We start from the raw sequence: 12,051 nt of genomic DNA, 5'->3' as shown, positions 1-12,051 counted from the left end.
TCTGCGGCTCTGCCTCTCTCTCTCTCTCTCTTGCTCTCTCCGACGTGTGTGTGCGTACGTGCAAGCGTGCGTAATTGTGCGTGCGTCAGGCAACTCCTCTCTACCCCTTGGGTTGCCTCTCTCTCTCTCTCTCTCTCTCTCTCTCTCTCTCACACTCACACGCAGTAGTAACGTGATTAAACAACACCCCACCCCGATGCGTAAAGCCCATTTGCATCATTATAACTGAAGGTGTTACACCATCAGGATTATGGGAGAATCACACCTCCGATTAATGCCAACATTTTACCATTATCCCCCTGATTGATAAATTTGAAGTCCTGATTCCAACTCGAACTATCCCACCCCTTCTTTAATTTCTGGTTTCAGACGGGTGAGGTGTCCCCTTGTTGTCACCCTATGGGAGGCCCTCAGACAACCCCGGGTGCCAGTGGAGATCCCGTGGATAGATTATCATACCCCTGGTAGTTAATGCCTTACAAACTGGAGGCATTAACATGAGAAAAACCAGCAATAACAGCGCCTGTTCCTCTGCCACACATCCGAGCACAGACATGGGAACCACAGAACAGCTCCACCTTGTTTAACGAGGAGCAGCAGCAGCTGGGACCGGGCAGGTCGTTCACCATGTGTGGACCAAATGTACTTTATTCCTTCAGCAGATGATGCTGGGATTCTTTTTTAAATCCTTTTTTTTTATATATATCCCCTTAATTTATTACCTTTTATTTTAGTACCATGGAATCTGTGAAGCACTTTGTAAGCTTGTTTATATAAGTGCTATACAAATAAAGTTTTTATTATTATTAATCACATGTGGCACACAATTAACAAGCACTGCAGTGTCTGCTTTTGTTTGTTGTCTATATATAAATGCTGATGTCTCAAAATACCTATTATTATTTTCATCCTAACTATTTATTTTATTCCAAATTAAAAACAATATTCAGAAACATTTAGGTTTTCCAAAGGTTGTGTTTTGCATGGATGGATAATGTGGATGATCCAGAATCTTTGTGGGCCTATATTTGTTATATCATTTGATTATGGACGCGTTAAAGGTGCATCACTATTTATTAGGACATATATGAAATAAATATGTGCTATCACAAACGAGTTAAACTCCTTATTTGAAAGATCACACACATTGAGTGTCTCTGCTCCAGGAGGCCGGTCTATGCGCTCTGGTTCTACGCTGCGCACCGTCCCACGTCCCGGCGCGAAGGAGGGGGGTGAGAGACGCAGCGAGCACATGTCCGTGTCCTCAAACGTCTGAGTAAATACAAACCTGTTTGTTTACGCAGAGAAAGAAGGACTCGGGGGCTTAATCTCCGCTGTTCGCTGTTTGCAGACACATAACAACACGAGCTGGTGACGGGAGGACGAGGCTGCGGCTGCAGGACGAGGAGCAGAGACTGAGATTCATTCATCTGCTCGATGGGAAGAAAAAAAAACTTTTAGAGTTTAGAAATGACACTAAAATAGAAACGTATACACTGACAAGCTTATACATAGAAATGGTTTGTGCTAAAATACATGTGCACACTCGACAGAGCAGTTTTAAAATGTTATCGAGCATATAAGTGTGAAATGTGGACACTTCATTATCAGGCAATCCAACTTTACCAAGATCTCACACAGCTCCCCCTGGTGGAAAAAGGTATATTCTCCAGCTCTGCTCACCCTTCTTCAATTTGGTCCCATTGATAAGCTGAAGCTGCTCTGAGTTTATAACAGGCTCAGCCATTCATTGTGATTTCTGTAAGACTAAGAATGAGAAAGAGGAGGCAGACGGTGAGGATGAAGGTGAAAAGGCAAAGACGCTGATGAGAAGCAGCCGAGCGTCTCTCCGACATCCAAAGACTTCAGATGTGGCTCTTCTGATTTTACTGTCTGAACCTGCACAGGCCACAGTGGTGTCAAAATATTTGTTCCTAAAAAATGTGTCCGGTTTGATTCCGACCTATCGACCCTCTTCACTCCTCACACTAGGTTTGATTCCTGGAAAAAGAAAAACTAATAATATATTCATCAAGTGGAGAAAATGTCAGTCATCCGTACACAGCACTTTAAATGTCTTCTGCTTCAAGTCCATGTATCTGTGCTGCTGACACGTGCAATAAAAATGGCAAAAACATTGTGATGGTTGTGAACTGGTTGTGTGAGAGCGAGCGTGTGCGTGTGTGTGTGAGTCCAATTTCCGTTTCTCAACCTCTTCAAAGATTAAAGAGGAAGCAGCTGCAGGTGTTCGTTTTACCTTCATACAAAGGCACAAACACAGATGAGCATTACCACACACACACACACACACACACACACACACACACACACACACACACACACACACACACACACACACACACGGAAAGAGCCAGACACCTGTTTTTTATTTCCATTATCCCACCATTCAGCCCACAGAGGCTGTTTCATATAAATACTTATCCAACATACATCATCCTCTCCGGCTCTGTGTGTATATGTCACATATGTCTGAGGTAAAAAAAAACTGTTACCTGCTGCTTTAAAAAGTCATCATTTGCTCTCTACAGCAAATTGAAACCACATATTTCACTGATGCTACAGACGCCGGGGTCAGGATGAAGTCTTGGGGTCAAGTTTCAGGGTCAGGAATTCACTAACCGGCAACGTCACCCTGTCACAAATCAGATCAAATATGTCTCAACAGTTTAAACCCATATGACGCACACACATATGGTGCTGATGAGCAAAATAAATGTCTTATACCCCTTTTTTAAATAAAGGTTAACTTAAGGTTTGAATTTCCTGAAAGCATAAAGATGGACGACTAGTATCAGTGCGTCAATCATGAGTTTCAGCCCAATTTTTGTATCAAGAAATAATGAAATAAAAACTAAACTAATAAGATAAAATAACACTTGAATATACATCAGTGTGATAATCTAAAATGATATAAAACATCTTTGGAAAAAAGCATCTATTTCCTTTTTAGTTTGGCTGATGCCCCATCCACTAACATGGATGATGTGGCTTCACTTTTTGGGGAGCTGTCATGTCGTCCATCTTTATACAAACCATCACCTCTTCTATAACAAATCATCTAAGTACAGTATAGAAACAGTTCACGCCTTGATTTCCATGTTTTATTATGTCTTTCCTTTTCAATCTGTAAGTCTGTCTTATATAAACTGACAGTAACAGTGTTTCAATGCCAGTTCTCCTTCAGCCTTTTGTGTTTGAAGCCTGTTCAAGTGACCTCGCGGTGTGACGAGCGTACATCTGTACATTTCCACTTTAAAGTGTCTGTTTGTGAGGATCAAACAGAACCAGGCTCCTCTCAGGTGTCTCATTCTGTCTCTTTAGAAAAACCTTCAAAAGGATTTCACTCTGTGAAATGACCACATACGTTTCATTATATAAAGACCGGGAGGTGGATGTATTTGATCCTGACCCATACAACCCTCTCTGATGCTCTCAGTAATGATATACACTACCCATCGTCATCGTCATCATCATCATCATCATCATCATCAACATCATCATCATCATCATCATCATGAGTCAGGGCTTCAATTCTTGTTCTTGTTCTCTGCGATTCTACAATTCTCCGCAATATAAATATCATAAATCTTATTGATTTATCACAATTTCACAAATGCTGTCGTCCCAGTTTGCATGAAACACGGAACTCACATGTTATTCACTCTGCACAGAACACCAGCTCCCACATGTGCTGCACGAATACAGATGTGCCACAGCCTCATCACAGGCTCAATGGACTTCAGATCCCTCCGCTCTCTTCAGACAGCGACACCCTCCATCCACGTGGAGCAGTGAGAGAGGGAGAACTCCAGCAGCTGCTCTGACTCCAGCTGACCCTGAGAGGACAGAGCTGGGAAAACTAAAGGCCCGACCACAGTAATCATGTCTGACACGTGGAGGTGGATGGCGGGACTGTGACCGGAGTCATCTCCCCTGTGTGATGCTCGCTGACAAACCGCCCGCAGAGTGAGCGACTGCAGAACAGACCAACACATGTCTTCTGTCGATTCATCAAAGAGTCTGCACGGAGAGAGAGGAAAAGAGGGAATGACACAGAGGAGGAGAGAAAACACAGTTCTCATGAACAAACCGGGACATCCAGCTGTGCCTGGAGAACCTGCAGGTGCTTTGATGATATCAGCTCCAACATTTACATGATTCAACAGTCAGTTTTGGACTTGCAGGTGTGAAGTGAAGCCTTGTTAATGTGACGGAGCATGTTTACGTCCTGCGTCTGGCAGGTTAACGTCTCCTCGGAGTGAGCCTGCCCCTCTGGCAGGGCCCTGCCTGCGTCCTGCACCGGTGCCCATGTAGACGTTCGGCACCATATCACACACATGGTTGGCTGAGAGGTGAATATTGGACATTTGTATGTAGTTTGTTCATCATGGTTGTTTCAAACACATCTGTGCTTTTAAGTGCATTTTCACTTCTCAGAGCTGAACTGAGCATCTTACATCGTGGAGACTTCAGTGGCCCCACAGAACTCTGCCTCCTGAAATATGAGCATTTTCTTCTCATCAAAATACAAATAGTATTCAAAAAGATGAGCATATAATTCTGTGTCACTACTTCTATTTACTTTGCTGAAACTAATAACTGTTAACTGAGAAGAATCTTGATCTATTTGGTGGTGTTATAGTTCTGTATCTGTAAATCTACTGTGTGGAGCAAAGTGAGTGTGTCCATGCTGACGTCACGTATCTGTGTAGGTGGGTGGAGGGAGTGAAACATTTCCTCGACACGAAGCTACGCCAAGAAAAGTGCAACTGCAGAATGAAGAGATTGTGAAATGGTTTCACAAAATGATTTAGCAGACATATAATCATCCTCATGATTTGTATCATTAATGGTATTGTGCTCCCTATTTAGTCTTTGTAGAAACTAACTATGAAGCTGGTTTTGAGTCTCTCCCTCACTGCTTCATGCAGAATACACATCCACGTGGAATACACTTATCTTTGTGGATCAATCAGACATCACTGCTGTAAAACATAACAGCTTTCACTCCAATCCACCAGACGAGACGACAAGAATGTGTCATGTCTCCAACACTGTTCATGTTCAAAGATCCATTTAGAAATCTCATGGTTAACAGAGAGAACACGAACTCTCAAAAAGAAAAGAAAAGAAAAGTATCGTCTGGTCACTTGGAGAATTATCCAGAGACTCAGTCCAGTTTGGCATCACCGGTCCAGCGATGGTCTTTGTCAAAACCTGTCAGCGTGCAAAGTGTAACTTGGCAGCGTTCGTTGATTTTCAGAGGCAGACGTCGAAATGGTTCTATTAATACATGAAAGCGGAGATTGATTGTTGTCAGGTGTCTGTCCAGACTTTGGCCAACAAGCCATTGATTGATTGATATGAACTTGATATGAAGTCCACACACTGGGGTCTGGACTTTCTCAGGACTTTGTCTTTTACACCTGAAGAACGCAGCAGGAGATTCTCCAGTTATTTTCAGTCTTGCGTTCATCACGTGTTTGAAACGTCACCAACGCACTTGCTCACTAAATCCTGCGTTTTATCTCCTGCTGTATTCTCACATGGGCTCTTTAGGACATTATTCAGAGTTTTTACAAGAGGGCTGTCAGGAGACACTCCAGAGAACGTCCACAGCAAGTGGACATTTGTTTTCTACTTTTGCAGCTTCAGAGAGATCAGGCTGCACAGGAGACACAGAAGAGGAGTGACTTTCTGTAAACTACCAGGTGAATGATAAAAGGAGGAGTGATCGCCGCCATCCAACAAAGGATCTAAACCCCAGTGCGTGATACCTCATCGTGAAATTCTTAATTCGGGATCGGCTTCCTGCTCGAGGAAGTTTTGGTTAATCTCCCACAACCAAAACACTCAGATGTTTTATTGCTTGTGTAAACCGCACCGGGTTACCCTGTGTGGAATGTGTTATACAAGACAAATGTTGATCTTTGTAATCTGAGTAAACAGAGACTTCCTTATATTTCCTGTCTCTGAGTAGATTCAAAAAAACAAAACAGTGGCTATAAAAATCCTGATCTGGATTTTCAAAGTTATTCTAACAGTGTTTATTAGAAACATTTACTTGAGAGAAATTGTTTCTGGAGTGTTTTCTTTTAAATCAGACGCAGTAAAACAATCACAGGAGACTCAACGTCTGTAATGACATCATCTTTTTACAGAGATGTAACCACAAATCTTCTTTGTGCGAAATGATGAATTGGTGTTTTTGTGTCTCTTACAGTAATCCCATCTATTCTAATCTGCGACTTCCCGACAAAGCAAAACAAACCTCGCAGATAACTTGGCTCCAGTGTGTTTCCTGCTGGGATGCAAACCACATGATTGGTGTTTTTGATATTCACAACACGTTCAGTTTTCTGCTTCTCGTAAACATCTGCAGCGTCTCCTTTCAAACACAAACTGGACGTTAATGGCAAACGACACGTCGTCCGGAGAAGGCGCGACTGCACGGTCAGCTGTGATGGAAGTGGTCGTGTGACTGGACCGTTAGTCACGGCATCAAAGCAGAAATGGAGCTCATGGTATGAAGCACTTACTGGAATCCGGGGTGTCCTGACGGCTGTGGGCAGACACACACGTACCAGATACACACCATCCAAATGTCTGAGGTTCTCAATTACCCTTTCTATAACCAGCAATACATTTTTTATCCATCGACACTGACCATCTGTTCCACTCTGGGTTCGATTTCTCGGTTTACTGTAACAAACATGACACATTTCCACTCATTTCTATTTCCACTCAGCGAATGCTCAAAACAAAATCGTCATAAAACGTGAAATCCGGGCCCGTCGCTCGTCTCCAGCTGAGGTCAAAAGTTGATTACGAGTTGTTTATTGCTCCAAGTCAGAAGAAGGTAAAGAAAATAACAATTATCCTTCCTACTATTATCATTCCAGCTCCGCCCTGGACTTCCAGCCCGTCTCCCTCTCTCTGCCTCTGACGTGCATGTGCATTCAGATCATTAGTTTTCATGATGACACGCTTCAGCTCATGTCTCAGTTGGCTGTCACTGCCAGAGGCTTCAAAGTCAGAGCTGAGCGTTCCTGATGTTGATCTTGACGCTGACCTGCACTGCAGCAGCTTCCAGGCTTATCTTGTTTATTTTTTTATGTATAAAATCTCAAAGCAAAAATATTTCCAATCCACAAATGTCGCTGTATTCTATTTTATTTCGATCTGATCAAAGTTGGTAGTTGAAGGACATCTGTTGTGTGTTATTGCTGCAGCGACACAACAGTAGATTCTTCACAAATGATCAGATCCAGAGCAAATATTCCAACAACTTATCCGAGGATTATGGATTCATATATAGAACATATTCCCGGAGGATCCACTCAGAATACTAAGATGTTAATTACAAATATATTTGTGGACATTTTCTTGGCTCGTTTTTCCCCCTTTGTTGCAATTCCAGGCGTCATTAAAAGCCACGGAAACATCTTCATTCATTTAAAAGCTTCTTTAGAAAGGAAACAGTTCTCATCGGTTTCTCTCTGTCAGTCTGCGGAAGGTCACAGTTACAGGAGTAATTGGTGTCACAATAAAATATGAGTGAAAAGATGACTTTTTAATGGAGACACTCTCATGCTTCATTTCTTTCCGGGATCTAACCGTAGGAGTGTGCCAAGAGAAACAGAAACAGTTTTTTGGGGATTTAATGCGCAGTCTGAAGTTCTGGCTGTATTGTCATAATTAACTCAGAGCAGGGTGGGGGGGGGGGGGAACCGCCGATCTCCAGGGCACATGCAGCCCGCAAGACAATTTGATCCGGCCTGTGAGACAATTCAGAAATTCAGACAAAACCTCCACAGAGAGACACTCAAATCTCAAGACAGCAATTCATGTTTGTCTGTGATAATAAGAAAATAACACAGCACAGTAGACTATGATTTCCTTCAGGGTGGTTCCCCTCTGGCTGTCTGGCTGCCAGGCCCCAGTCAGGGTGAGTGAAACACACATGTAGCTGTCATGGGTCGTCTCTGACAAGCATCATGCCGACTGTCAAGGAAAGAAAAATAGGTGTAAAACAAACCAGTGTGCATCACTGTGGGAGACGCAGGAAACATGATTAAACTCCGGATAATGTCCGTATGAGCCCATATGTGAATGCAGCCGGGTCCAGAGGATTCACCGCAAATGAGTGGCCGCTTTGATGACGGTTCTAACACGTGATGGACACAAAAATTAAAAAGCTAAAAGAATACAGCTATTTCAAGATGAGAAAGATGTTTCATACGCGTAGAAGACGCAACAAGATCTCAACTTAAAAGGACAACGAGATTTGAGAGCTGAACACGTCTGACCTTGGATTTTCAGCTTCATCACAAATGTCATAGTTATCTTGGATCAGGTTTTCTTAACTATGGGATAAAACCTCAGTGGTCCAGTTTCAATTCTAGATTAACTAGATGAACTTTTCTCCCCTGTCTTCACTGTGGGGCCTCTACCTGGAGAGAGCTATGTGCTGCAAGCATAGAGATGAACTTCATATTCTCTCATCTAACTCCAAGTAAGATATTTCCCAAAATATCGAACTCTTCTTTAAAGTTGCCCAACCTTACATCACCATGCATACGATTAAGCATAAAACAACCTCCTCATTCCCAGTATTCAAATTCAAATCCAGAGAACCAAGGAACCTTCTGAAAAGCTTCGTCCATACAATTGCGATTATCGTGCCTGTCACTGAAATCTAATTACCAGTCAATAAATAACTCCGGGGCCGTACGTGTGAAAAGAGATGAAAGCTACACACTGACTCACTCGTCACAGCCATGAAGCCTCGCTGAGTTTCTCAGTCTCACCTTTGCGCTCGACTTCTAACAGACACCTGTCCGCGGTCAAAAGGACGACTTAACTCACTTACACACTATTTTTCCATTAAGCTCGATCGCCATCACGCCAGGACGGGAGCTGCGAGGCCGGGGCTAAGGACGGGGAAGGGGGGGGGGGCCTCGGCAAAACCCGAGCCGGTGTTAGTGCACAGCACGAGGGAGAGAGGATGAAGGAGTGTGAAGGAATGCAGCTGTTCAAACAGCTCTTTGATTTAGTGGTCACCCAGTGTGACTCACTCCGGCTCAAATACCGTGGAGATCACTCAGTCGTTCATCCCTCTGGTCGGCTGCTTTTCTGCTTTGGGCCTTTGTGTGTTGGTATGTGTGTGTTTTTTTTCTGAAAAAGACCAGAGACGGGGGAACTCTGTACAGTATCGGCTGCACCTGAATCTGATGACTTGTACATGTAGTGTGGTTAAAAGATAAATGCCCACATGGAGTATTCGGTTTCTCCACGTGTACATTTCATATCGGGCTAATGCTGATAGACCTGAATGCCCACGGAGATGGAAGGATGAAAAATGGTGACAGAAGGATATGGCAGTTTTCTTATTTCTCTGTTTTCACTGTGTCCCTCAGTTGTTGACGTCCTTCACATGCAGGATTAGTCCACAACATTGGGACCAAGACAAACCAAATGGAATGTGTTGTCCAATGTAGAAGATGTGATCGGCTTCAGTGGTGAAAACCAAGTCATATTAGCAAGATTGTTTTTCCGGGCAATGATAAAACATTTGCAATCTAAACCTCAAACCTTGAGAACGATTCACCACCACAAATATAATCAAAGTTTCTGTTAACATTCGTCTATACTCAGTTTCATTCAGTGGTTTTGGAATTTGTACCCGACAAAGCATTTTGTAAGTCAAATCATATTTGATTAATTCCTTTCTTCCGTAAACACAATCAAGAAGCGTCCCTAACTGATTTTTTTAATCTTGGACTTTCAGGGGGAAGCCTTGGTGTGTCTCCTCTATGCCTCAAAAACCAGTTGCATATTTTGGCTTGTTACTTACACCACAAGATATATGTGAACCCACAGGCAGAATGTGCACATGTGCAACAACATAAAATCACTGCTCTATACCGCCACTAGTGGTCAAAAACTCCACTGGTCCCTTTAAACAAGTTTTTGTTATGAGATAAAGTTGATTTCCAATGTGTTTCCAAAGTCTGGGCTACTACACGAGTTATTGTTTGGGATTCAAGTTGATGGTGTCAAGTACCTGATGAGGAATTTACCACGGCCACTACAGCAATACTTATACATCATATATATATAAATAATTTTGCTATGTACTGTATCATCGTTGAGTTTTACCGATGACTGTTGTGTTGCTGTTTTCCATCGTAGCCACAGAGCTGCACATAGTTCAACTTGGGGAAGTTTTTTACAAAGGATAGTTTCTTGAAGGCTCCATTGTTGTTTGACAAATATCAGAAGTGCATATTTTCATCACTTTGTCTAAAACAGAACATGTTTCTATTGTTTCAAAGATCAGAATGTTTCAACACAACTTTAATCAGCACAATGTGAATATTTGGGATAATCTTGCACCACTGTTTCAAGTCAAGCCACGTCGTCTTTTACCCAGCGACTGTCAGTCACACTGTTCGATTCCTAGATCTCAGCTCTTCTGTTCACGTGTCGACACAATCTAAAGACGTCAACAGGCCGAGCAGAAGGTTTCACTTTCCCTCCGGTGCAACCGCTCACCTGTGTCCCACTGAAGTCCTGCCAAAAATGATAATGCCAAAGTGGAGAGGTTGCCTCAAAGTGTCCCGTGTGTGTGTGTGTGTGTCTGTGTGTGTGTGTGTGTGTGTGTGTGATGGAGGTTGTGTGTCCACGGGTGCGTGTTAAACTCGCAGGTCAGGTATCCGCCAGGCCTCAGTCCAAAGGCGCTGAAACACCACCTGATCTGTGTTGTCTGATTGTGTGTGTGTGCGCCGGAGTGTGTGCATCAATGAGAGCCTTGTGTTATCAGGCCTCCGCCGCCCCCACCCCACCACCACCACCCCACCAGTGTGATTGAAATGTAAATTGAAAGTGTCATAAAGCCCATTTTGTCAGCCAAACGCTAAGTTATGAAGAAATAATAACAGGCTCTTTCATTAGGGAAATGACAGCGTGCGTTTGCTCTGATTTTCCTCCCGGTGGAATGTCTCTGTAATTACTTCAATACTGAGAAACAGACAAACGTCGAACATCTGGGATCAATGACAACATTTTCTTTGGATATTGAAAACAATGTTCTTACGCTGACATTTACTGGTAAGAGAAATAATGTTCTGTAAAACTGCTGTTCTGTTAAAATTTTTCCCATTTTTTACCGAGTAGCTGACGTTGAACTGCACGTGTCAAACTTCTCTTATTTTCTTAAAGGTGGATTGTGAACAGAAGGACCATTCACTCTCCATCCAAACCACACAACACCAAATACTCTGAAGTCTCACAATGCATCTAGTATGGATTTTATAACTTCATCCACCGGCGGTTGGTTGTTTAATCCACATTATTAATCCGTCTCCGTGTTATTCGACCAAATGTCTGAGTAATAGTGAATCAGACACCATGTGGTGGTGTTTGAAATAACAGCACAAGAAGCAGGAGCTTGTGCCTGGACCACAGGAGTGGAATCGTGTCCGTGCTGCCGCTGGTCCACCGTGTTCGTAAAGTTCATGACTCACCGTCTGCCTTGTGGTGTTATTTCATTATCTCACTGACTTTTCCTCAAACATGATTCCCCCCCCTCTCTTCTGAGTCTTTCATTCTTGGACGCTGGATGACAAAGTGGAACAAAGTGGAACAGCTGGAACAGGAGCAAAGGAGATTTGTAATTCTAGGGTCAAACAGAGACACGGTTTTCTGTAGATGTTGGTTTTAAAAGAAAGAAGTTTGTGAACTGACTCAACACATATAAGTGATGTTTGCCTTGTTCGGGGTTTTTTAACTTCTATTGTGGTGATGTTTAAAAGTTTGTCTAACATAAAAAATATAACGATCAGAAACCACATCAGAGTGCCTGTCGGTTTATTGGTTGGTTTGTTTGTTTGATTACGCAAAAAGTACTCGATGGTTTAACAGGAAACTTGGTGGAAGGATGTTATACGAGTCAGAGAAAAACCCATGAAACTGTGAGTGCAAATCTGGATCGTTTTCGTTGATTTCTCAAAGAATAATTCAGGGAAC

Source organism: Hippoglossus hippoglossus, chromosome 12 (assembly GCF_009819705.1).
Source record: "Hippoglossus hippoglossus isolate fHipHip1 chromosome 12, fHipHip1.pri, whole genome shotgun sequence".
In the NCBI taxonomy this organism is placed as follows: Eukaryota; Metazoa; Chordata; class Actinopteri; order Pleuronectiformes; family Pleuronectidae; genus Hippoglossus; species Hippoglossus hippoglossus.
The sequence above is the reverse complement of the archived record's forward strand: the minus strand, read 5'-3'. Positions refer to the sequence as shown.